Source organism: Lissotriton vulgaris, chromosome 10 (genome assembly GCF_964263255.1).
Source record: "Lissotriton vulgaris chromosome 10, aLisVul1.2, whole genome shotgun sequence".
In the NCBI taxonomy this organism is placed as follows: Eukaryota; Metazoa; Chordata; class Amphibia; order Caudata; family Salamandridae; genus Lissotriton; species Lissotriton vulgaris.
Genome location: NC_141698.1, coordinates 991,458,441 through 991,485,637, shown reverse-complemented (window position 1 = coordinate 991,485,637; position 27,197 = coordinate 991,458,441).

The window sequence follows — 27,197 nt, the reverse complement described above, 5'->3', positions numbered from 1 at the left end:
CTTCTTTATTTTAATCACAATAATCCACATCTTGTTTCATTCTTCTTACTTTTACATCTTTTCGCTCTGTCACAAGCGGGAACGCTTACAATTTAGCTTTATTCTAAATGAGGCAGAAATGCTAATCCAAGCCTACGTCTGCGCCACGATAGCACATGTAAGTTTTGTTCATGTCCATAAAATTCATATACCCAATTCATTTCGGGCCTTTTTGTTTGGCCCTTCGTCAGGGGTTATCTAAAATGCAAAATACATAATTAACTCTATGTTTCATTCGGTGACACTGCATCTTAAGTTCTAATAACATCAATATCAAAACAGAGCTGTTTCGTAAACTAACGATTTCCCGCTAATGAACGTAGCCTACTGCTACACATTACCCTGAATACCTCTATTCCCTTCCATGCCTTTCCACCTTTTTTATACTCCCCATGTGTCCCAAAACCTTCCACGCCATCTGTCTACCCTTATCCCCCCTCCAGATTACTCCTTCCTATATGCGCCTCTTACCACATACTGATATTCCATTGCCTAATGCACATTCCCCCATTCTTTTTCACCGTCATTACATATGCGTACCTTTTTGCAAAATGCCCACGTTCTCGTGCTTGCGTCTGCTGTCTCGTCAGACCTCTGTTAAACTCTTACGCTTTATGATGTGCACCCGCCTTCTTGAGCCTAAAGTTATCCCCGCCCCTCTGTTACACCTGTACGTGATTAGTCCGTTATTTTTCTTTCTTTCGCGCTGCTGTTACACCCTCCCCTCTTGATTACCGCCTACAAGACCCATGGTGCTGTTCGTGTTACACTCTAAATGTCCGGCATCCTTAATCCTCACTACAACATTCCGAAGTTCACCAATTCACAATGTATTCAACATAATTACCCCGCCCTCCCGTAGATGTCAACTAACGTTAGTTTTCGCCTTGATATGTGAGGTGTTTGTTATTCATTCCCCAAATTTTACGTATTCTAATTGCAATAACACTGATGAAACATATAACGTTCTCTGTGTATCATGCTTAATTCATGAACCTAATGAAAGCTGTTAAGAACAACTGGTTAAACCATCGTCCTGCTTGTGACATTTTTAGTCCTTCATCAAATTTTATCAAATATCTGTGATGGGTGCTCCGAGGTCTTTGGGCTGAAAAATGTCGAACTGCACTGAATGGGTATCACGGTGCACACCTTCTTTGTTTCCAATTTTGTCGTTTTAATCATTTTTGTTATCTTCTGTCGCGTGCTTCCCCGGAAAACGCGGACAGCCCTGCCACGTTATTTGAATATAACGCACTGAAAGAAGGAGTGATTCCACTCCTCGCCGGGTGCACAGCTTTAATGTTCTAGGCATCACAGAATATGCCACACAATAAGTCTTTTGTTTTCTTCTTCTTTATTTTAATCACAATAATCCACATCTTGTTTCATTCTTCTTACTTTTACATCTTTTCGCTCTGTCACAAGCGGGAATGCTTACAATTTAGCTTTATTCTAAATGAGGCAGAAATGCTAATCCAAGCCTTCTTCTGCGCCACGATAGCACATGTAAGTTTTGTTCATGTCCATAAAATTCATATACCCAATGCATTTCGGGCCTTTTTGTTTGGCCCTTCGTCAGGGGTTATCTAAAATGCAAAATACATATTTAACTCTATGTTTCATTCGGTGACACTGCATCTTAAGTTCTAATAACATCAATATCAAAACAGAGCTGTTTCGTAAACTAACGTTTTCCCGCTAATGAACGTAGCCTACTGCTACACATTACCCTGAATACCTCTATTCCCTTCCATGCCTTTCCACCTTTTTTATACTCCCCATGTGTCCCAAAACCTTCCACGCCATCTGTCTACCCTTATCCCCCCTCCAGATTACTCCTTCCTATATGCGCCTCTTACCACATACTGATATTCCATTGCCTAATGCACATTCCCCCATTCTTTTTCACCGTCATTACATATGCGTACCTTTTTGCAAAATGCCCACGTTCTCGTGCTTGCGACTGCTGTCTCGTCAGACCTCTGTTAAACTCTTACGCTTTATGATGTGCACCCGCCTTCTTGAGCCTAAAGTTATCCCCGCCCCTCTGTTACACCTGTACGTGATTAGTCCGTTATTTTTCTTTCTTTCGCGCTGCTGTTACACCCTCCCCTCTTGATTACCGCCTACAAGACCCATGGTGCTGTTCGTGTTACACTCTAAATGTCCGGCATCCTTAATCCTCACTACAACATTCCGAAGTTCACCAATTCACAATGTATTCAACATAATTACCCCGCCCTCCCGTAGATGTCAACTAACGTTAGTTTTCGCCTTGATATGTGAGGTGTTTGTTATTCATCCCCCAAATTTTACGTATTCTAATTGCAATAACACTGATGAAACATATAACGTTCTCTGTGTATCATGCTTAATTCATGAACCTAATGAAAGCTGTTAAGAACAACTGGTTAAACCATCGTCCTGCTTGTGACATTTTTAGTCCTTCATCAAATTTTATCAAATATCTGTGATGGGTGCTCCGAGGTCTTTGGGCTGAAAAATGTCGAACTGCACTGAATGGGTATCACGGTGCACACCTTCTTTGTTTCCAATTTTGTCGTTTTAATCATTTTTGTTATCTTCTGTCGCGTGCTTCCCCGGAAAACGCGGACAGCCCTGCCACGTTATTTGAATATAACGCACTGAAAGAAGGAGTGATTCCACTCCTCGCCGGGTGCACAGCTTTAATGTTCTAGGCATCACAGAATATGCCACACAATAAGTCTTTTGTTTTCTTCTTCTTTATTTTAATCACAATAATCCACATCTTGTTTCATTCTTCTTACTTTTACATCTTTTCGCTCTGTCACAAGCGGGAATGCTTACAATTTAGCTTTATTCTAAATGAGGCAGAAATGCTAATCCAAGCCTTCTTCTGCGCCACGATAGCACATGTAAGTTTTGTTCATGTCCATAAAATTCATATACCCAATGCATTTCGGGCCTTTTTGTTTGGCCCTTTCATCAGGGGTTATCTAAAATGCAAAATACATATTTAACTCTATGTTTCATTCGGTGACACTGCATCTTAAGTTCTAATAACATCAATATCAAAACAGAGATGTTTCGTAAACTAACGTTTTCCCGCTAATGAACGTAGCCTACTGCTACACATTACCCTGAATACCTCTATTCCCTTCCATGCCTTTCCACCTTTTTTACTCCCCATGTGTCCCAAAACCTTCCACGCCATCTGTCTACCCTTATCCCCCCTCCAGATTACTCCTTCCTAAATGCGCCTCTTACCACATACTGATATTCCATTGCTTAATGCACATTCCCCCATTCTTTTTCACCGTCATTACATATGCGTACCTTGAACGTGGGCATTTTGCAAAAAGGTACGCATATGTAATGACGGTGAAAAAGAATGGGGGAATGTGCATTAAGCAATGGAATATCAGTATGTGGTAAGAGGCGCATATAGGAAGGAGTAATCTGGAGGGGGGATAAGGGTAGACAGATGGCGTGGAAGGTTTTGGGACACATGGGGAGTATAAAAAAGGTGGAAAGGCATGGAAGGGAATAGAGGTATTCAGGGTAATGTGTAGCAGTAGGCTACGTTCATTAGAGGGAAAACGTTAGTTTACGAAACAGCACTGTTTTGATATTGATGTTATTAGAACTTAAGATGCAGTGTCACCGAATGAAACATAGAGGTAATTATGTATTTTGCATTTTAGATAACCCCTGACGAAGGGCCAAACAAAAAGGCCCGAAATGCATTGGGTATATGAATTTTATGGACATGAACAAAACTAACATGTGCTATCGTGGCGCAGAAGAAGGCTTGGATTAGCATTTCTGCCTCATTTAGAATAAAGCTAAATTGTAAGCGTTCCCGCTTGTGACAGAGCGAAAAGATGTAAAAGTAAGAAGAATGAAACAAGATGTGGATTATTGTGATTAAAATAAAGAAGAAGAAAACAAAAGACTTATTGTGTGGCATATTCTGTGATGCCTAGAACATTAAAGCTGTGCACCCGGTGAGGAGTGGAATCACTCCTTCTTTCAGTGCGTTATATTCAAATAACGTGGCAGGGCTGTCCGCGTTTTCCGGGGAAGCACGCGACAGAAGATAACAAAAATGATTAAAACGACAAAATTGGAAACAAAGAAGGTGTGCACCGTGATACCCATTCAGTGCAGTTCGACATTTTTCAGCCCAAAGACCTCGGAGCACCCATCGCAGATATTTGATAAAATTTGATGAAGGACTAAAAATGTCACAAGCAGGACGATGGTTTAACCAGTTGTTCATAACAGCTTTCATTAGGTTCATGAATTAAGCATGATACACAGACAACGTTATATGTTTCATTAGTGTTATTGCAATTAGAATACGTAAAATTTGGGGGATGAATAACAAACACCTCACATATCAAGGCGAAAACTAACGTTAGTTGACATCTACGGGAGGGCGGGGTAATTATGTTGAATACATTGTGAATTGGTGAACTTCGGAATGTTGTGGTGAGGATTAAGGATGCCGGACATTTAGAGTGTAACACGAACTGCACCATGGGTCTTGTAGGCGGTAATCAAGAGGGGAGGATGTAACAGCAGCGCGTAAGAAAGAAAAATAACGGACTAATCACGTACAGGTGCAACAGAGGGGCGGGGATAACTTTAGGCTCAAGAAGGCGGGTGCACATCATAAAGCGTAAGAGTTTAACAGAGGTCTGACGAGACAGCAGACTCAAGCACGAGAACGGGGCATTTTGCAAAAAGGTACGCATATGTAATGACGGTGAAAAAGAATGCGGGAATGTGCATTAAGCAATGGAATATCAGTATGTGGTAAGAGGGGCATATAGGAAGGAGTAATCTGGAGGGGGGATAAGGGTAGACAGATGGCGTGGAAGGTTTTGGGACACATGGGGAGTATAAAAAAGGTGGAAAGGCACGGAAGGGAATAGAGTTATTCAGGGTAATGTGTAGCAGTAGGCTACGTTCATTAGCGGGAAAACGTTAGTTTACGAAACAGCTCTGTTTTGATATTGATGTTATTAGAACTTAAGATGCAGTGTCACCGAATAAAACATAGAGTTAATTATGTATTTTGCATTTTAGATAACCCCTGACGAAGGGCCAAACAAAAAGGCCCGAAATGCATTGGGTATATGAATTTTATGGACATGAACAAAACTTACATGTGCTATCGTGGCGCAGAAGAAGGCTTGGATTAGCATTTCTGCCTCATTTAGAATAAAGCTAAATTGTAAGCGTTCCCGCTTGTGACAGAGCGAAAAGATGTAAAAGTAAGAAGAATGAAACAAGATGTGGATTATTGTGATTAAAATAAAGAAGAAGAAAACAAAAGACTTATTGTGTGGCATATTCTGTGATGCCTAGAACATTAAAGCTGTGCACCCGGTGAGGAGTGGAATCACTCCTTCTTTCAGTGCGTTATATTCAAATAACGTGGCAGGGCTGTCCGCGTTTTCCGGGGAAGCACGCAACAGAAGATAACAAAAATGATTAAAACGACAAAATTGGAAACAAAGAAGGTGTGCACCGTGATACCCATTCAGTGCAGTTCGACATTTTTCAGCCCAAAGACCTCGGAGCACCCATCGCAGATATTTGATAAAATTTGATGAAGGACTAAAAATGTCACAAGCAGGACGATGGTTTAACCAGTTGTTCATAACAGCTTTCATTAGGTTCATGAATTAAGCATGATACACAGAGAACGTTATATGTTTCATTAGTGTTATTGCAATTAGAATACGTAAAATTTTGGGGATGAATAACAAACACCTCACATATCAAGGCGAAAACTAACGTTAGTTGACATCTACGGGAGGGCGGGGTAATTATGTTGAATACATTGTGAATTGGTGAACTTCGGAATGTTGTGGTGAGGATTAAGGATGCCGGACATTTAGAGTGTAACACGAACTGCACCATGGGTCTTGTAGGCGGTAATCAAGAGGGGAGGGTGTAACAGCAGCGCGAAAGAAAGAAAAATAACGGACTAATCACGTACAGGTGCAACAGAGGGGCGGGGATAACTTTAGGCTCAAGAAGTCGGGTGCACATCATAAAGCGTAAGAGTTTAGCAGAGGTCTGACGAGACAGCAGACGCAAGCACGAGAACCTGGGCATTTTGCAAAAAGGTACGCATATGTAATGACGGTGAAAAAGAATGCGGGAATGTGCATTAAGCAATGGAATATCAGTATGTGGTAAGAGGCGCATATAGGAAGGAGTAATCTGGAGGGGGGATAAGGGTAGACAGATGGCGTGGAAGGTTTTGGGACACATGGGGAGTATAAAAAAGGTGGAAAGGCATGGAAGGGAATAGAGGTATTCAGGGTAATGTGTAGCAGTAGGCTACGTTCATTAGCGGGAAAACGTTAGTTTACGAAACAGCTCTGTTTTGATATTGATGTTATTAGAACTTAAGATGCAGTGTCACCGAATGAAACATAGAGTTAATTATGTATTTTGCATTTTAGATAACCCCTGACGAAGGGCCAAACAAAAAGGCCCGAAATGCATTGGGTATATGAATTTTATGGACATGAACAAAACTTACATGTGCTATCGTGGCGCAGAAGAGGGCTTGGATTAGCATTTCTGCCTCATTTAGAATAAAGCTAAATTGTAAGCGTTCCCGCTTGTGACAGAGCGAAAAGATGTAAAAGGAAAAAGAATGAAACAAGATGTGGATTATTGTGATTAAAATAAAGAAGAAGAAAACAAAAGACTTATTGTGTGGCATATTCTGTGATGCCTAGAACATTAAAGCTGTGCACCCGGCGAGGAGTGGAATCACTCCTTCTTTCAGTGCGCCACTATGATTCTGCCAGACACACACCACCAGCCCGACGGTGAACTCATAATGCCGCGGTTGGGTTGCATCCAGTGTGGTGGCATTTCATGGACCGCTGCCACTGAAGGCTGGCAGGCCACCCGCCAAACTTATATTTGCCCTCTAAGATCCTCAAATTGAATCCTTAGAGCGATATGTCTGGTCTTCTGTATTATTAAATCAAGAAACTTCAACCCTAAAATTTTCGCCCTGGAGACCCCAGACCCATAGACTTTTGCAAAACAATACGGACTCCAGTCAGTTGCTGTGCCAGACTCTTTCTATCCGAATCGAGCAGCACAGCTAGCAGAAGCCTCTTTCCCAGCTGAAACTGAAGCCACTGTGCCCTTAAGCTGGCCAGTCCTTGGTCCTGCACATCATGGCTAAGAGTAAAGGTCCTTCACACATTTCACACCTGTGTGAAGCATGGGGAAAAAATGTACAAATTTAGTCCCAATACTAACTCAGGAAGATGGAAAGCATACGGAATTGGATACAGTATCCCTAGGTCCATATGTAATTCCCATTCCTGGGAAAAAAAATTGAATCATTAGATACAGGTACCGGTAACCATCCTTTATCTGGAGCACTCTTAGGAGCTTATTTACAAGCCCCTAGCACCGCCGGTGCATCACGTGATGCACCAGCAGTACAACCTGCTACGTGATATTTACAAGCACAGGTAAAACCACCTCGCGTGGCTGCACGTGTGCTTGTAAATAGTGCCCCTCTTCACACAAAACTTTGTGTGATAGGGGCATGACCTGGACGTTGCTGTGGGTGTTCCCATGCAACACCCATGTTACATTTCCAGATTTACGAGCAATCGTCAACTTGGAAATGCTCAGAATGCTACACCACTCTAGGGATGGTGTAGCAAGGCGCAACAAGGAGAAATTTTTTCTTTGTCCTTGTTTTTTTCCTCTTTCAATGCAAATAGTATGCGCCAAACGCTGGGCGCTGCACTGACAACGGACTCCTGAGGCGGAAAGCCGGGAGCTAGATGCTGCAATCTTTTTTTTAGACTTGAATGTTATACTGTGTTTTTACAACTTTGCTCTCTACCTACCTCTGCTGACATCATCTAAACAGCGCTCCACGCTGCAACGACCCCCTCCTTCTTGCCGCCATTCACGAGGGCGAGGCGCGCCTCCAGACACGCCCCCTCGGTTGGCCACGCCCCCTCGCCACGTTATAAATAGTGCGCGCCAAACGCTGGGCGCTGCACTGACAACGGACTCCTGAGGCGGAAAGCCGGGAGCTAGATGCTGCAATCTTTTTTTAAAACTTGAATGTTATACTGTGTTTTTACAACTTTGCTCTCTACCTACCTCTGCTGACATCATCTAAACAGCGCTCCACGCTGCAACGACCCCCTCCTTCTTGCCGCCATTCACGAGGGCGAGGCGCGCCTCCAGACACGCCCCCTCGGTTGGCCACGCCCCCTCCGATTCCCTGATTCTTCTCCATAAATCATGTGTCTTGGCAGGAAGCGCAGCGGGCGCGACGATTGCGCGCCGAAGGCGCGCTTAAGGCAAGCTCGTCTGCGCTCGTCCGCGACCGGCCGGGGCTAGGGGCTCGTCACTCTGCCCCGCGTATCATCTATTCCCCCGACCAACTTCGCTGCTGCCAGGGCCCCTGGCCCATCTCGGACTCTATCTGCTCTCGCATCTCCTCCCTTGGTCTTTCTTCTGCTTCTTCCTCTCTCTGTCCTTCCCCTACAGTCGACACCCCTTCCGGGTCTCGTAGCACCGCCCCCCCATCAACCCCCAAAGCCTTCACAGCCTTTTATCTCAACACCCGGTCTGCCGTTGCCCATGCACATGAACTCTCAGTTTTACTGGATCTCCATGCTCCCGACCTTCTCTTTTTGACTGAGACATGGTTCTGCGATGACTCCCTCCCTGCCCTACTATCCACCCTACCGGCCACCTACTATGCCCTCAGGGCGGATCGCCCTTCCGGCAGGGCCGGGGGTGGCGTGGCGGTCATCGCACGCACCAGTCTCCCCTTCCAAATGCTATCTTTACCCGACATCACGACAACTGAATTCCTGGTGATCCACACAGTTTCCACCTCTCCCCCCCTGACCTGCTTTCTCACCTACCGTCCCCCTCAGTCCCCCTCACAGTTTCTTCCAGATTTCTTGGAGGTCTTGGCCACCATCACAATCAACAACTCTTCCATTCTGCTCCTTGGCGATTTTAATTTCTGGCCCTCCGATTCCGCGGAGTGCCCATCCTCCAAGGAATTCTCCGAAACGCTTCACTCCCTCAACTTCACTCCCCACGTCTCCTCCCCCACTCACATCAAAGGTCATATACTCGATCAGATCTGGTCCCTGAACTGCCCTGTGGATTCACTCTCTATTACCCCTTGCTCCTGGTCGGACCACCACCTAATCTCATTCCTTCTTCCTATCCACCCTCCAGCTAAGCCCCCCGGCCTAAAAACACCTGGGTCCGATCATGGGGTCGTGTTAACCTGGAGAATCTCTCTTCCCTCCTTACCTTGTCCCTCCCCCCCTTACAGGGTCTTCCCACTCTTTCCCAGGTCGACGCCATAGATCAGTGGCTCTCCAACGGACGCAACGCTTTTGCCCCGCTCAAGCGCATTACCTCCAAACGCGACAAGGAAGCCAATCGGTGGTTCACCGAAGAGCTTAAGACCACCAAATTAACAGTTCGCCGCGCGGAGCGGGCATGGAGAAGGAATTACTGCCCCACCCTGAAACTGGTCTACACTAACATCCTTAGCCAGTATAAAAAAGACATCTTGGAGGCAAAAACATCTTACTTCTCCTCCAAAATCTTAGCCGCAGAAAACCAGTCCAAGGAGATATTCACCATCGTCCACAACCTAGCGTTCTCGGACAGAACTACTCTTAAGCCGGCCCCCTCCGAAGCACTCTGTTCTTCCCTCAACAACTATTTCATTCACAAAATCATCACCATCAAGGCTAACATCCCGCCACCCTCCTCCTCTTTTGTCGACCCCCAATGCCCCCCCCCTAAGGGCGAGCTTTCCTCACTTCCCCCTATCACTAGGGAGAGCCTGATCACCTTGGTTCCCCAGGTCAAATCCGGCTCTCCTCTTGACCCTTGTCCCGCTCACATTCTCCGCCATATTTTTGTTTCCTGTCCTGACCCTCCCCTTCATCTTAACAGCTCTCTCGCTCAAGGCATCGTCCCTAAACCCTTGAAATCCGCCGTAATTGTGCCCATTTTAAAAAAACCCGGGGCAGATCCCTCTGTCCCCGCCAATTTCCGGCCTATCTCCCTCCTACCATTCCTGGCCAAGGTACTCGAGACCCACGTCACCCGCGCTCTGAGCTCCTTTGTGGAGAGTCATGGTGCCCTTGCCCCCCGTCAAGCCGGTTTCCGCCCGCACACTCTACGGAGTCCGTTGTCCTGTCGGTCCTGGACACCCTCAGGGAGGGCATGGACACCAATCAGCACCAGGCCCTTGTGCTCCTCGATCTCTCAGCCGCCTTCGATACGGTGGATCATACCATCCTCCTCTCCCGTATCGGAGCGGCGGGGATCGGGGGGACCGCCCTGGTCTGGTTGTCCTCCTTCCTGAGCGACCGCACCCAGGCTGTTCGACTGGGTGACTTCACGGCGGACGTCCGGAAAGTTCAGTGCGAGGTTAACCAAGGTTCCTCCCTCTCTCCTCTCTTGTTTAACCTGTACATTGCTCCCCTAATCTTCTCTCTTCAACAGATGGAGGTCGGCGTATTTAATTATGCGGACGACCTCCAGCTTGTCTTCAATCTGTCTTCTCCTTCCTCTATTCTTAACTTTCAATCTGTTATGCTTCACATCAGGGACTGGATGAACCACAACCACCTTAAACTCAACCCCGACAAAACCGAGTTGGTGTTGACGGGTGGTTCATCCAGCCCCTGGTCCCCTCTTTTCTGGCCCCCTTCTCTTGGCCCTCCTCCTACCCCTGCTTCCTCAGTTAAAACACTTGGCATAAAACTTAATTCTCAACTCACCCTTCACTCCCAGGTTAGCTCTGTGGTATCTTCTTCCTTTCTTTCACTACGCACTATACGTAGGGTGTCCCGTTTCTTCACTTTCTCTGCTCTAAAGCTCATCATCTTGGCCATGGTGGTATCCCGCCTGGACTACGGCAACGCCCTGTATGCCGGCATCCCCGCCTACAGTCTGCGTCGCCTGCAACAGATCCAAAACCAGGCGGCCCGCCTGGTTTTTAAACTCCCCAAATTTCACCACTCTACCCCGCTTCTGAAATTACTTCACTGGCTCCCTGTGCGAGCCAGAATTGAATTCAAGCTTGCTTCCATCACCTTCCGGGCCCGACACGGACTCGCACCTGAATTCATCTCCTCCGAGATTGTCTCCTATGTCCCCACCAGGGAACTTCGCTCGTCCTCCCAGTCCCTCCTCACCATCCCACGCTACCGGAGAAAGAAGTGGGGAGGCTCTAAATTTGCCACCCTCGCCCCTACCCTCTGGAACTCCCTTCCCCTTGAACTCCGCACCATCTCTCTTTACCCACATTTCCGTAAACAACTTAAGACCTACCTATTCACGAAATCTTTCGAATAATAACTCTCCGGTTCCCCCAGCTTTTTAACTAGGATCCTGTCAGTAATAGCGCCAAGAAACCGCAGGTATACGTGCGCTCTATAAGAAATTTTAAATTCAAAGTAAAAAAAAAATGCTGCATTCTACTGTACGCATTGGAAGAGGAAATCACCTTAATTGATTGTTTCAGTGCAGGAAGGTACTCCTTCCTGCACAAAAACAATCTCCCCACAACATAAGCATCCTTGCACTATGGTGCAAAGGTGCCTGCGTCAACGCATGGCTGCAGTTTGTGCACCAGCGCATGTAAAAGCACAGAGATGCAACATATTGTTGTAAATATGTCCCATCCCTGTGCTTTGAAACGAATGCTGCGTGGTACAGAAAAATGAATTGCAGCGCGTGCTGCATTAGTTTCTCATAAATAGGGCCCTTAGTGAGGCTGTAAGAATGAGATGTGGAACTACCCCTGCCTCATATTTCGAAATGTTTCTACTCTCACGTGTAGGGCCTTGAAATCCATGGCAGGTTTGCATATCCATGATTCTAACTCCATAGAAAATGTGGCATATTAATTTTCCTTCTTGGGAAATGTACCTGTTTCACTTCAGGATGATTCACACTTCCTTCTATTCACAACAAATAAAACAAGTTTGCACTGTTAAAACGTCCATCATTTCATTCTGACTGCTGTGTTGTGACTTGTTATGTTTATGCTCTATGGTAAATTTCTGTTGAGCTATGATATTCTATTGTGCTCTGTGATTACTCCAGAGAAACTAAGAAAAAGTACTTAGGGGCATATTAGCAAGGGCCATTCCGCCGCTTTAGCGGCACTTTTTGCCGCTAAAGCGGCAATATTTTTATCGCCCTATTAGCAAGCTGTCGCTAACAGCAGTTAGCAACAGCTTTTAGGCGATGGCGACCGGTTTGGGGCCCGCTTTGCATGTCAGCGATATTTATCGCTAATGACATGCAAAGTGGGTGTACCCAAACTGTTAGCGACTGAAAGGAGTTGCTAACACAGCTATCGCCTATTAGCAAGGTAGGCATAGCGATAAATAAATTGCACTAAGCATGATTATCGCTATAATCTAACGCCTGCTAAAAACATAACTTACCTGTTTATCCAATGGGAGGTGGATTCTCAGGTTATGTCCCCATTGGCGTTAATGCGTGAATATCACTGAATTTCCAGCAATATTCACGCATTTCACCACTATGGCTGGATATTTTAGCACAATGGAGAAAAACCTTGCTAATAGCAGGTTTTCTCCGCTAACATATCCAGCGATAGGCAGCGATAAAAAAAAAGTGTTAGGTGCATTTAGCGATAAATATCACTATTTCTTGCTAATATGCCCCTTAGTTGCCAATCCAAAAGCATAAAACTCTAATGATAAACATTATTTTACCACTGTCCAAGGTTATAAAATTCTACTGCTCCAGCTGTCACATATTACTACCTAACATACCTGCTTTCATGACATGCTGATAAAAAGTGATTTTACACATTGCAATACTTCACTTACCACAAAAGACATGTAATAGTGCCCGATAAAAATGTTTAGTAATCCAGTCTGACATGTTTACTTTGAAAAATCTCTTTCTAATGGAACATAACGAGTGCAACATACACACTGCCACCCATGTTATCATCATCTCCTTGCATATATTTTTTGAAAACTTAGGGCCTGGTGCAGAAAGCTATTTTGCAGTCGCAAAGCTTGTGATGTGCAAAATCATAGAACTGTGACTGAAAAAAAGGCTTTTAAAATGTACATTCAGTAATATCAACGCCCCAAAATAGGTTTTGAAAGGCATAATGAACTGCTATTTTGAAGGAAAGCGTTGAGGGCGTCCTTTTCAAACAGTGATTTGTCATGGTATAGATCCATGTTTTGTAACCGTAATCCTTAAAAAACTTTTTTTTAAATCAACTTTTGTTTTTATATATAGCCTCCTTACCTTTAATGAAAAATCAGCATTAAAAATACATTTATTTTATTTCAGTTCAATTACAGACATGGTAGGCTGCTGACACCAGCAGGGCATCATCCCTGTGATGGCCTCTATTGGAAAGTGTCAATTTGTGACCCTTCTCATAAATATGGTGCAGTAGGTTTGATTGCGGCCCACTATGATTCAGAATATTTGAATATTTGAACCAACCCATTATTTCATAGCTTGGTTCGCAAAATTCTCATTCATTTGGAAAAATAGTGAGCAATCTAACAGACCTTATGTACTTAGCATCAATATGGTCCTTTGAACGGTAATAGTTAGATGAACAGCACCTGAAGTAGGTGGAGTTGTGCATAACTCAATGGTATCACACCACATCCAGATCCCCGTAGAGTGGCTACCACTTCTCCTCTCCATGTGACAGAAGAGATATGGTACCAGTGGACATTACTTTAGAGGTTTTGAGTATTTCATAACACACCTGGGTAATTTGGGGAAACAACAAATGATTTACATTAAGGGTAGTTAATAAATAAAAGTTTACCTCAATAGCCATAAAGTGCAATCTTTAAAGATATACATTTTATTACACCAATAGCCATTGCAAGCACATGGTGGAGACCCAGGCATTACCCAGGCATAACCCCCTGGTGATCCACAACCCACTCTGAGAATAAGATTGTACTAAAAAAGATACTCTAAGAATAACTACAAACAACACATTCTTGGTCAACAAGAATGGCCTGTGGATAATGTGGGTAAATACCAATCAAACTAGGCTGGGTAATACCATTTGTCACTCACTTTAGACAGAGAAGAGGTTTGGTGTGGAATAGAAAAGGTTGATTTGTGTGTCAAACTCACCAACAGGCTTTGTTAAGAGCTGAAGTTCAATGCCATAAAGGCTGGGGATATACAATTGTGGTCTAAAAGCGATGAACCCTTTCTGCTTGACTTTATGGACTGTTCTGAAATAGGCAAGACTGAGACCTCAATTAAAAGGCTGCCCCCCAACAGAGGACTTAATGGAAATCATGATCTCTGGTAATAGATGAACCTAACAATAAACAACCTGGGACTAGTTTCGCCCTCGATATTGGTCCAGTATCACTGTATAATTATTAAAGTTGGGGTAGTTCCTCATCTGCCTTATGGTCACCAAGGGTTGAACCAGGTGGCTGTCACAAGGAGGCTGAAGGTGGCTGAAGGTCAGATCATGATGCCCTCATGCACCTGTTAAGGAGTCATGCTTGATCATGGGCGCTCCGCGTCTGGTCGGCGCTGCAATGCCTGAGGAGCCTGGGGGCTCTTTGTCAGAGATATTTTATCCAAAAATGAAGTTTAGATGAGTGCAAGTGAGAGGGCTTGACGAGGGATTAATACATGTGAAAAGTGAGTGGTGTCTAAAGCAGGCTCTGGTATCCTAAAAACAAAGATTTATAGGAAAAAGGGTACCAGGACTAAGTAAAACAGTGGAGCTATTGTAGGGTCTTCAAGTACCAGGACAGCAACTAACACAGTGTGGTCAACATGTTTTGTGCCTTGTGAGACCAAGGTTTGGGTAGCATTGCATCAGGACCAAAAAGAACAACTTTAATTAAGGATGACCATACAATGTTCCGGGGCCTGCACCAGAATGGGTGTAGGCCAGCAATTCCACCTAAAGAAGAGGGAAAGACAAGGTGGAAAGGCACATGTGACAGATAGTTAAAATCGCAGGTCAGAGTCCACCGTATTGATACAATGGTGTATTTACTCATACATTTGAAATTAGTGGTGTGTGCCTATTTTAGCAAGACAGTGAGCTGACAATTTCTCACAGCACAAAGCTCAACAGTCACTTGGAGGGTCCCCGTCAAACTGTGGGGCACCTTCGTTGGAAAGAAAAAGAACCGACCAAGGTCATTGTTTGAAAACAAGGATGTGTTTGGGACTCCCACACACAACCATCTGAGATTCTGGGACTGGTGCCTAAATGTGGTTAAGTGTAATTGGACTACAAGTATGGAGATATATCCGTACACGCCATATCATCCGCTACCGGCTTATCTAGTTAGAATATGTAGTTACAAGCTAGGGAATCTGGGTGATGCTTGTAGCCTATGAAGTAAATAGCTGTGACTCCTTAATACAAGAACTTAGTGTCTGGTTCTCACTATCACCATGGAACTGACACTCTAATGGTCATTGCTATGGGCAGAATACACCATACACACCATGCCATTGAGCATAGTAAATATTGTGTGCAGCAAAATGTCATTGTAATTGGAAAATGCCCAAAATGCTGCATATGCTCTGTTAGGTAAAATCAGTTGTGACAAACTGCTCCATCATGCAATCTTCAGCACATTACTGCATCAGAAACTTGTTTCAGTAAACCACTGAATGCCAGAAGACCTGCCTCTCAAACCATTATGGTAGTCTGGCCATGCAATGACACTCGGAAATAGACAGAGTGATAAGTAACGGGAGAGAAGGGAAATAGACGACTCCGAACCGGTAGGCAACTTGTTCGGAGAAGAAGTGTGCTTGCATACAGGAAAGTTAAAGACCCAGCTCTGAAAGACTTACTTGTTAGGCAATTGGAACATTGCTGTCTGATCCACCCACCTCCATGCAGTCTGGAACGCTGAGGCAGCAAGGGGGCATCCCTATAGTAGTGCCGGTCCTGTGTCACTGTGCAACTAAAATCAATCTATGCCTGGATGACGAACACATATCGGGGTGAAACATGTCGTATATTGCTTGTATTCAGATTCAGGGAAAACCAGGCTTGGCAGTTCGGACTGCACTGCTCCCATGAGGAGTAGGGTCATGGCTGATGTGCATATAGCTGGGTCCAAAATGAGATGTCATGTTTGGCAAAAAAAATTGATTGGGGTGCGGACCAAGCAATTGTGAGTGGCTGAGATTTATTGAAGCATTTCATTCATCACCTTGTTGTTAATCGGTTTTGTTTCCTAAGTGCAATGGATTTGCCCAGACAAGAGTTGTGTTGGTTGTCTTGATTCTATAGCCCCAAGAAACCCAAGGGTGTATGTGCGCTCAAGAAATTGTTATTAACATTAACATAACATAACATGGGTACCATACTCACTGAGCCACTGGAATCAAGCTTTACCTTGTGGATGATCTCCTATCAGGGCTAAACCGATCCTAGGTTGCTTACATGCCAGTTCAGGGAGGAGCTGGCTTGGCAGTTCAGGCTGAACTGTTCTTATGAGGTCACAGCTGATTTGCATATAGCTGGGTTCAAACTGAGGTGGCGTCATTGGAATTTGTTTTATAGATTTGGATGTGGTTCTGAGCCGTTGTCAGTGACTGAGATTATTTCAAGCATTCCATCCATTACCTTGCTGTTTTCTCAACCTTCTAAAAGTGGCATTTTCAGAATTATGACTTACAATCCAGCTTTACTATAAAAGAAGATTTTAAATTTCAATTCTCCAGTCACCAAACATGACTTTTCTGCCTTCTCCCAATCAAAGGTTATCACTTATTAGCTGTAATAAGGTAACCCAATGTTATCCTATTTGAGGGGAAGTATTATACTGTACCTACAAATTAAGTAGGACTGTGTATTTGAACAACATAAGCTTCAGAATATGGGGACTGAGTTACACATCATCAGAACATTTTGGCCTGTTTCCTAACTAGCTCACTGTGCCCCATCCCAACTCCTATCCTTCACAGGAAACCAGATGGTATCAGCAACCTCGGACAAGACTGCTCTTTTACTCCTCAAGGAAAATGTGGAAACAGATCTTACCTTTAGTTTTTTATCTTACCTAAGGGAAACACAAGGAACATATAATTTGACTTTTCAAATATTTATTGAAACAATCATATTCTTGCAGAGAAGGAATGTGCTGCAATGCTTAGGCAGACAAAAGAAAGCATTGTAACCAATATTACAAGAATGGTGGAAAAGATAAACACTTCAACCATGATAACATTACTTTGTGATGATCTGTTTATACTCCTATCTAGCAGTACCTGTACTATTGAGAGCATATCTGCTCAGGAGATAGAACATGAACAATGACTCTCTACTGCAGAGTCCTTGTCAGTTTTGCACCCATCTGAACCTTGTTGGATCCCTCTACCTTCACTCCACTGAGCCACTGTAAATACCCTTAGGAAAACCTTCTTGTCAACCTGGCATTTTTAGTGGGTTCACCCACAGACTTTTTACTTTTTCACCTTCTGCTTTTGACTTCATTTTTGTTAGTTTTAGGACTCCATGCACTTTACCACTGCTATTTAGTGCTAAAGTTCATATGCTCTCCATGTCAATTGTGTTATTGATTAGTATATCCATGATCGGCATATTTGATTTATTCAATAGTCCCTAGCAATGGGCACAGGTGTGTTCAGGGCCTGTAAATCAAATGCTACTAGTGGGCGTGCAGCACTAGTTGTGTCACCCACACAAGTAGGTATTCCAATGTGTCTCAAACCTGCCACTGCAGTGTTGGCATGCATAGTTTTTAAACTGCCATGTTGACCTGACAAGTGTATCAACCTGTCAGGCCTTAACCATCACTTGTATTACTTGTAGGTTAACCTTAAAGTGGGTCCAAATTACCCCTTGAGATTTGGAGTTTAGTTTCCCTGAACTCAGAATTTAATGAGACACATTTTAGTAAAGTTGTTTTTTTAATTGTTTGCTTGAAAATGCCACTTATAGAAAATTGACCTAGCTACTAATGTATCTACTGCTATTTATTTAGATAGACAAGGGGCCATTTTTTTCTTTTCATTGGTCATTTTCACCATTATTTCACAATTCTTTAAGTAATCTCAACATTTCAAAAAACACGACTGAAATGAGAAATACACTGTTTATTTTAGGCAGATCCAACACAATAGATCATGTATATGGAACATAACATTCTATACAAATTAAATAAAACGTGAATGACATTTAACATTAAATGCGGCAAAAGACAGCACTAAACCAGTCAGTTATTTCTGAAAACATATGGCAATCACTTTTGTTTGTAATTAATACAGTTCTTGAAAGCTGCTGACCATCGGGAACAGACATAGATGCAGTTGGGGTTAAATCAATGCCACATTTCCCTCAGCACTGCTTGTGTTCACGAATCGCAGTTCCTCAATGGTAAATGAAATGACAACGTGTTTCAAATCCCAGTGACACTCATGGGACTGCCTTCAGGGCTTGTGACTTTGTGTTTATTTAAAAAACAATAAATATTGATGCTATTACATACATACTCTTTCCCTTTCCTCTTATGCACTTTGTGTATTGACCATAAATGCTCTACGGTACCTACTTGATGTAGCTCTTTTACTTCGAACCTGCTGTGTTCTTCCTCTCCTATGTTTTATGGAATGGGAATTCCTTGGTTATCTAATAAAGGTGATAAAACCAGATGAAAAAAATCAGATGAAACACTGCAGTCCTTCCGTGTCAACGTTTTTGTGAAAGGCCAATGTACTAACTCACTTTATAAAGACAGCCACATCTCACTTTAGTGTGCCTTTGTGCATTCCTGATCTTGGGCTTGTATCACTTGGTTCTCCACTGCAGGAGGGCTTTTTGTTTAACTCTTGAAAACAGAGAAACAAACCAGCTTGTAATATTACTCGCATATTGTAAGCCTACTGCTCTGCTGCATGGATTAATCATCATGATTTTAGATTTTGATGAGTTTAATTCTAGTCCCCTTTCCCCACAAAAGGTAGCAAAGGCATTTAGTTCAGATTGGAGGCCCGTGGGGGTTGGGAGATCAGCAGGTCGTCATCAGCAATCATCAATATGGGAGTTGGTATTCCCGCCACTCACGGGGCATCGTGTTTGCAGTCAATCAATCTCTTCATTGCCCCATAGATGAATAGACTAAACAGTGTTGGCACTAGGACACACCCCTGTCTGACTCCCTTTAAGATCTCTATCTTATCAGTCATATCCCCCAAGGAGTTCCATCTGACCCTCGCGTACGTGTTAGTGTGAAGGAGCCTATATATTCTTAGAAGATCTGGGGGAATAACATACCCAGCTGGTACCTCCTAGAGTGTGTCTCTTGGGACCAGGTCAAACGCCACTCTCAAAGACGTATAGATGGTCATGCAGCAAGGTGATATATTTCCAAGTTATCACCTTGAAGCGGAGAACCTGGTCCTATGTACTGACTGTTAATCTGAAGCCTGCTTGACCTTTTTCCAAAATGTTATTCTATAGAGTCCACTTGTTAGGTTTGCATAAAACGTATTTACAGAAAATCTTTTGGGAGTTATCAAGGAGACTTATGGGCCTGTAATTTGAAGCAATGGATCTATCCTCCTTTTTTTTAAATAGGTATAATAAGGGAACCTTGCCATGAGGGAGGGATCTTGTTCACTTTTAATATACTATTCGATAGAACATTCAAATAGGGAGCCCGGATGAGTGGTTTGGAGAGGAAAAGGTCTCCCGGGATGCCATCCGTCCATGGGGCCTTACCCTTTTCTGTTTGCTCTATTGCTGTGAGAGTTTCCAATAGAGTAAATGTAAGGGTGGAGTAAATAGCTGGGGTGGGGCAAGGGCTAGTCAAATTTGGAATATAGGGGCCGTAGGCCTAGTTGAGATGGGGATCACTGCAGTGCTTTTTTGCTGTGGGCAGTTATATACATTGCTGAAGTAAGTGACCAGATGTCAGGATTGATTGATGGGTGTAAGGGAAGGAGGTTAGAAGGGTTCACTGCTAGAAGTTTCCAAAAACATTTTTGGTCACCCTTCTCTAAGGCTTCAGCGTTCTTTGCCCATTGTTTCTCCTCCCATTCTCTTCTAGCTTTAGTCAAGAGAGTTTTATAGTCTTGCCTAGTCTTTATGATTTCAGGTTTTGAGCCCCTTGACAGTATGAGCAGCCTTGATTGACACAGATCATCAATGACCCTACACACACTGCAGGACACAGGCTGGGCCCCTGTTTCCTCTCCAGGAATCGTGTCAAATACAACCACGTCACAGAACTCACATGGACCGATCACTCCATTTTCCACTTCAGCATCTCCAACCCCCACGCTCCCAACCCCAAGACAACCAGTGCTGCCCACCAGAGATGGCACAAAATCTCAGAGACCAGCTGGACGGAGACCTTCATCACCTCAAAACCGGCTACCACCACAATAATTGATCAGGGAGCGAAGAACTTTAATGTGTGGACGACCAATTGTGCCAACAGCATTATCCACATCAAGAGCAGCATCCAGTGAGAATCCTTAAAAAGGCCAGCTGGTACACCCGAGAACTCAAAACAGTGAAAACAGATAGCAAACAGATGGAGAGAAGGTTAAGTGCGAGCAAGGACACCTCAGACATAGCTGACTTCAAGACCTCCCGCAACCTCTACCACATCTTGATGAGGGTTACAAAGAAGGCAGCCCTAGCTGCATGCATCAAAACCAGCGGCAACAACACCAAGAGCCTTTTAAACATCCTTAAAGAATTCTCCAACATGGCTGCCAGTGAAAACAACCTCACACCCTCACCAGAGCTGTGCAACAAGCTTGCTGACTTCTTCCAAAACAAGATCGCAACCATTTAAAGAAACTTCGAACCTCAACCCACACCTACAAACGTCCTCGACAGATACTCCACCACTGCAACTGACACGAATCACAGACTGACCAACTGGAACCTCCTCTCCAACCACTACCTCCACCATGAAATCAATCCACTTGGGAGCTCCCTCAGACCCATGCCGGCACCACATCTTCAACCTCAGAAACCAAAGGATTGTCCAAGGACTCACTACCCTGCTCAACTCCTCTATCACCACAGCAGCATTTCCTAATGCCTAAAACATACTGAAGTCAGATCACTACTCAAAAACTACAGCCAATCTTTCTGCTCCAGTTCCCAGTGAAGGTACTGGAAAAGATCATCCACAAGCAACTCAAGACACACCTGGAGCAGACCAGCTCCTCGATGCCTCCCAATCCAGCTTTCGCAACAATAACAGCACTGAAACAACCCTGTTTACAACCACTGACGACATCCGAGCTTTCCTCCACCAAGGAGAAACAGCAGCTCTAATCCTCCATGACCTCTCTGCAGGCTTTGATACCATATCCCACCCCATGTTGATTTAAAGACTCCACCACATCAGCATCTAAGGGATGCACTCTGATGGATAAACTTCTTCCTTAACGGAAGAACCCAGAGGATCCACCTCCCTTTTCACCTCTGAACCCAAAAGTATCCCCTGCAGTGTCCCCCAGGATTGATCCCCAGCCCCACACTCTTCAACACGCATATGTCCGTGCTGGGCAATATCGTCAGATTCCACAGTCTCAAAATAATTTCCTACAAAGAATACCCCCCAACTCATCCTCTCACTCATGGATGATCCCAAAACCACCAGAACTAACTTTCACAAATGCATGAAAAGAGTCGTTGACTGGATGAAAAACAACTACCTGCATCGGAACACAGACAAGACAGAAGTACTGATCTTCGGCAATATCAGCACACATTGAACAACTCCTGGTGGCCATCAGACCTGGGACCCCTACCCCCTCCCTTTGACCATACCAGAAACCTCAGAATCATCATGCTTAGTAAGATCTTCAAATGGTTACCCCTACACACAAGACACACCGTGACACAGGCACTCATCACCAGCCGACTGGCTTACGGAAACACCCTCTACGTGGGATTTGTCACACACCTCCTACAGAGACTTTAGACCATACAGAACACCACAACCAGGCTCATCCTTTGCCTTCACTGATGAACCCACATCACACCCCACTTCAGGCAACTCCACTGGCTCCCCATACAGAAGAGATGCCAATTCAACCTGCTGACTCATGCATGCAAGGCTCTACACAACCAAGGACCTGCCTACATTAACAACCACCTGAACTTCTACCAACCATAGAGAAAACTATGCTCCGCCTCCCTTTCATTTCCCCCCACTCACCGCTTCTACCGAAGAAGAAGTGGAGGATGCTCGTTCTCCCACATTGACCTGGAACAGTCTCCCCGAGCAACTCCGGACCTCACTTCTGGAATTCAGGATGGCCCCCAAGACCTAGCTGTTCAAGTAAGCCTCCGGGACTTGGAAACGCCTGGGTACCCTATCTGGTGATTAGCCACGCTTTATAAAACCTAATTGATTGCTTGATTGATTACCCTTGTTTGGTATTGTTTTAGGCATAGTGATATAGTAAGGAGCCCTTACAATAAATTTCACAGCTGCCTACTCATCAACTAATTTTTCTTGAACTTTGAGGGCGCTTAGCTTGGGTATATGTATCTCAGATATGGTGAGATGGAAGAACCAAAAGAAAGACCAGAGTCATCAGAATATGGAGAAGGAATTATATGCAATGCTTGAGGAATCCCAGAGCATCCATTGACAGGGTTTGATGGGGAGCTAAGAAGAAATTCCACAGAGTAGCTAAGACAAAGTGTCTCACAAAAGTGAATGCAGTCTAACTTATTGTAAGGAGCGACAAGGGGATTCCACCATCTGCACGGAGATAAAATAAAGAAGTAGATAACACTAAGGACCTGCTTTGCAGTTCAGTAGATGGGCTACTGAGTCACAAATGTGGCAAATATCCCGCCCACATTGATCATGCCTTTATTATCTGTAAAAGAACCCACTGGTATACCAAGCCACTTCAGCTCAATATTCACATCACAGATATATTACGCACATGTTTTCATGAGCATAAACATTACAAATAATTCTCTCTGTAGCCTATCCACTTTCTTGACCCAAGAATTAATCCGGTCTCTTGGATGTTCCATTTCTGGATGGAATATACTCCAATTGGTGTTGTCATTTAGACTCAAAACGTCTATTGTGAACATTGCCAGATAGACTATTACGCTCCCCCTATATCTGTGGTAACTATTAATCCTTTCTGCCCACCACGATATAGCATACCAAGCATATACCATTGCTGTGAACATGCAATCCATAGGGGAGTTGTACTTTTGCTTTATTTCATGTTACAAGATGGCTGCTCTCATAACATGTCTTTTTATATATATACAAAATCTGCCCTGGTCAAGGTTCTTGACGATATTCGATTGCAGGCGGATGGGGGTCGAGCAGTTATTCTTATACTGCTCGACCTATCCGCCGCCTTTGATACCATCTCACACCGGATCCTCCTAGATAGATTGCACACAATAGGTATACAGGACACGGCCGTGGAATGGCTGACAGACTTCCTTAAGGACCGGACCCAAACTGTTAATCTGGGTCCCTTCAAAGCTTAAACCATCTCTGTGACTAAAGGAGTCCCACAGGGCTCATGCCTTAGCCCTACCCTTTTTAATATTTATATTGCCCCTCTTGCCGCTCTGCTTAGGAAGATTGGGTTTATCCCAGTCTCCTATGCAGATGACATACAACTGGTACTGGCATACGATAACAATGCACCTAATATTCAAGAAATATTTTCAGAAGGCATGCTAAAAATCAAGGCATGGATGAGTCAGAATTTCCTTCAGCTTAACACTAGCAAAACTGAAATCATGCTATTTACGGAGGCAGTCACCAGCTGGTCCCCGAGCTGGTGGCCGGAAGAGCTTGGGTCGGCCCCAATGCCCAAATCGGTAGTAAAGAACTTGGGGGTATTGGTCGACAATAAGCTAAACATGGAGGAGCACATAGCATCCATGAAATGTTCTTCCTTCCATGCCCTCAATCTTCTGCGGAAAGTCTTTCATTTCCTTCCCTTTACTACTCGCAAGACTCTCATACATGCCCTGGTACTGATCCGTCTGGACTTCAGCAACACCCTCCTTATCTCTGCCAAAGATTCTGCCCTAGAGACCCTTCAGGTGGTCCAGAACACAGCAGCTCGCTTGGTTACCAACGCCACCGCTCGCACCCCTCCCTCCCCCTCCTTCGCAAATTACACTGGCTCCCCATTTGTAAACGCATTCATTTTAAAATTTGTTGTATAGTCTTTAAAGGCCTCCATCAGCTTGGCCCTATATATTTATCTAACAAATTGACAAAATATACTCCTTCGCACAGGCTTCGTTCAGAAGGCAAAGGCCTCCTGGTCATTTCCCGCTTTAAGAAAACCAAGTGGGGAGGGAAAGCCTTCTCCCAACTGGTGCCGAAAATGTGGAATCAGCTACCCGAGGCATTACGCCTCACCCACAACTACTTCAGCTTTAGGAAGAAACTGAAGACATTCCTGTTTTAAATGTTAAGATCTCTTGCCTCTACTGTCATCAGCGCGGAGATACCCCATGTGGGGCGATTCAGGGGCTCTATAAATCATCTAAATAAATGAAATAAAAATTCACCTTCTTGGTTCAACAAAGTAAGGATGGAAATGGGAGCTGAAAGAATAGCTCTTCTGCTGTAGTTAATTTTTCCACCAGTAGCTTATTAAATCATAAGGCATTCATATTGTCCATTTGTCAGTTCCTAGGCTCTCTGGGTGCACTCCACAATGAAGTACTTCTACCCACCCTGATTCCTTCCTTAACCACCATGCTGACCTGCCATTCTTATGCTGCCTTTGGGCAAGTGTCTCTTTTTGTGGGATCACCCCATTTTCTGTGGACTGATGCTGCTTATTTTTGAACTTTGCCCACTGGGGAACTGCTGTCCAGTCCCCAGTGGATGTGTCCTGAGCTCCAAAATATGGCAACATTGGCTACCTCTTACTTTTTACTTGACAAATTTAATTTCACAAAATTCACCAATGCCGCCTGTGGACTACAGGACCCACCAATGAGGAGCTCATTGTTCAATTAACAAAATGTAACATCTGTTTCATTCTGAATTTGTAATAAAAGCAGTAATGTATCGATTTTTAAGAAAGGTACTCAATTGATTATAAATTGTATTGTGTCTCCCAATTAATTCCCGGAGTTGAGCTGATGTAACCTGAGTGAAGGACTACTCCTTACGCATACACCTGTTCATGAAGTGAAGGGCCTTTATTTTCAAAAGGTAAAATACATTCAGACAGGGGTTTTTATATGAGCGACTCCTCAAAGAATGGAACAACCAGTTATCCTCTCAACTTTACCACACAAAACCAATAAAAATGTGGCAACATGTATTGCCACACAGTGGAAGGCCCTTCACAAAGGTTGACTGGTCAACTTTCCTTTGCTTATTGCTATTTTTGAGTGTTAAATTGGTATTGAAGAGGCAAAACCTATGCCCAGACAGTGTTAAGAAGTGTGAAAATGTCAAAATAATGAAGTAGCAGTACACCGCTTAATTTGTCTTTTCTTGCCACATAATTTAGTCAAAGATGCTGCATAATGTTGTCCTCTCTTGCTGAATAATTTTAGTGGCCCCCTGTATATTGCTTTATTTAAAAAAAAAAGAATTTTGGGCATTCTTTTTTTTTATTGAGAATTGATTGACAAAGTAAAAAAAAAAGAATGACTTCATTGTACAAAAGATGGATATCATCCAACATTAAGATAAAACTCTTGAAACCGCTTGAAGCCTTAAAAGAGAGAGACATCATAAATACACAATCATACATTTACAGATTATACAATGATCGAAAAGAGTATAAAAACCATTATATACATCATTATGTATTTCAGCACTATATTATTTACTGCTGCAGCCTAGTGGCCCTCCATTTATCCACGGGTGCCCAGATCTTTAAACCCATCTCCCGTGCTTTTCTGCCCTCAAGCTCGTATATGGTAGCCTCTAGATTGTGTATGCCTAAAAGTCTGGTCATCCACATCTGGAAAGACGGTGCAACTATACCTTTCCATGCGGCTGAGATGAGAATGGGGAGTACTGCCACTGGTATAAAGACCAGGGCTTCCGTCTCAGCTTTTAGGGCCAGCTTACTTTCACAACCTAAAATCATCAATGTTAGGGATAGACTTATCTTGATGTCTAGCAGCCCCTCCCAAAATACCTCAATTTCACTTTTAATCATCCTGAGTTTTTCACTCTGATAAAACATGTGAATAAGATCAGCTGGACCCTCCAGGCACCTGGGACATCTATTATCCTCCCTCTTCCCCCATTCAAACAGTTTAGAGGGTGTATAATATAGATTAAAATGCGATTTAAAATGTTGTGCTTTTAGATTAGAGGAACATAAGAATCTTTTATTCAGCTTTAGAGCTCTATCCAGGTCCACATCTGGGTCTTCCAATTTTGATGCCCATGAGACCTAATTTTTTTCCATATCATCCTGGATTTCCTTCATTAACGTTCTATATATGCCTTTAATCCTACGCCCTCCTCTGATCAAGTAATCTAATATGCTACACCTTTTACCTGAATCGATACGTAGCCTCTTAGATTTTATTGTATGGGTGACTTGAGCAAACTTAAAGTCTTTGTTTCCTAGCAGGGGGTATCTCTGTTGAAGATCTTCTAAGGTTCTAACCTCTTCCCCGACCATAATATCCCCCACTGTCAGAATACCCTGTCGTTCCCAGTGTTTCCATATACCGTCATTACATAAATTTGGGAACAACCCCGACTTCCACAGGGGTGTATGGTGGTTGTACTTAGGAATTCCCAGAAGTTTCTGCACTGCACTCCAGACCCCCCAAATACTTTCTATTGTCTTGTATCTCATTTTCTTATAATAGCTTCGCTCTGTCCTTCTCAGCAATACCCCAATTTCCTCCCTCCCTAATATTAATTTGTATATTGATGGGGAATTGTCATTTCTATATGAAGCATTTGGTTCATTCACGGCAGGGTCAAATAGGACTGCCATTTGAGTTAATAGGCAGGCCCAGTGATAATACCTTATGTTGGGGATCCCCAACCTCCTTTTTCCTGTGGCAGTGACATAAATTTTAAGGAACGTCTGACCTTTCA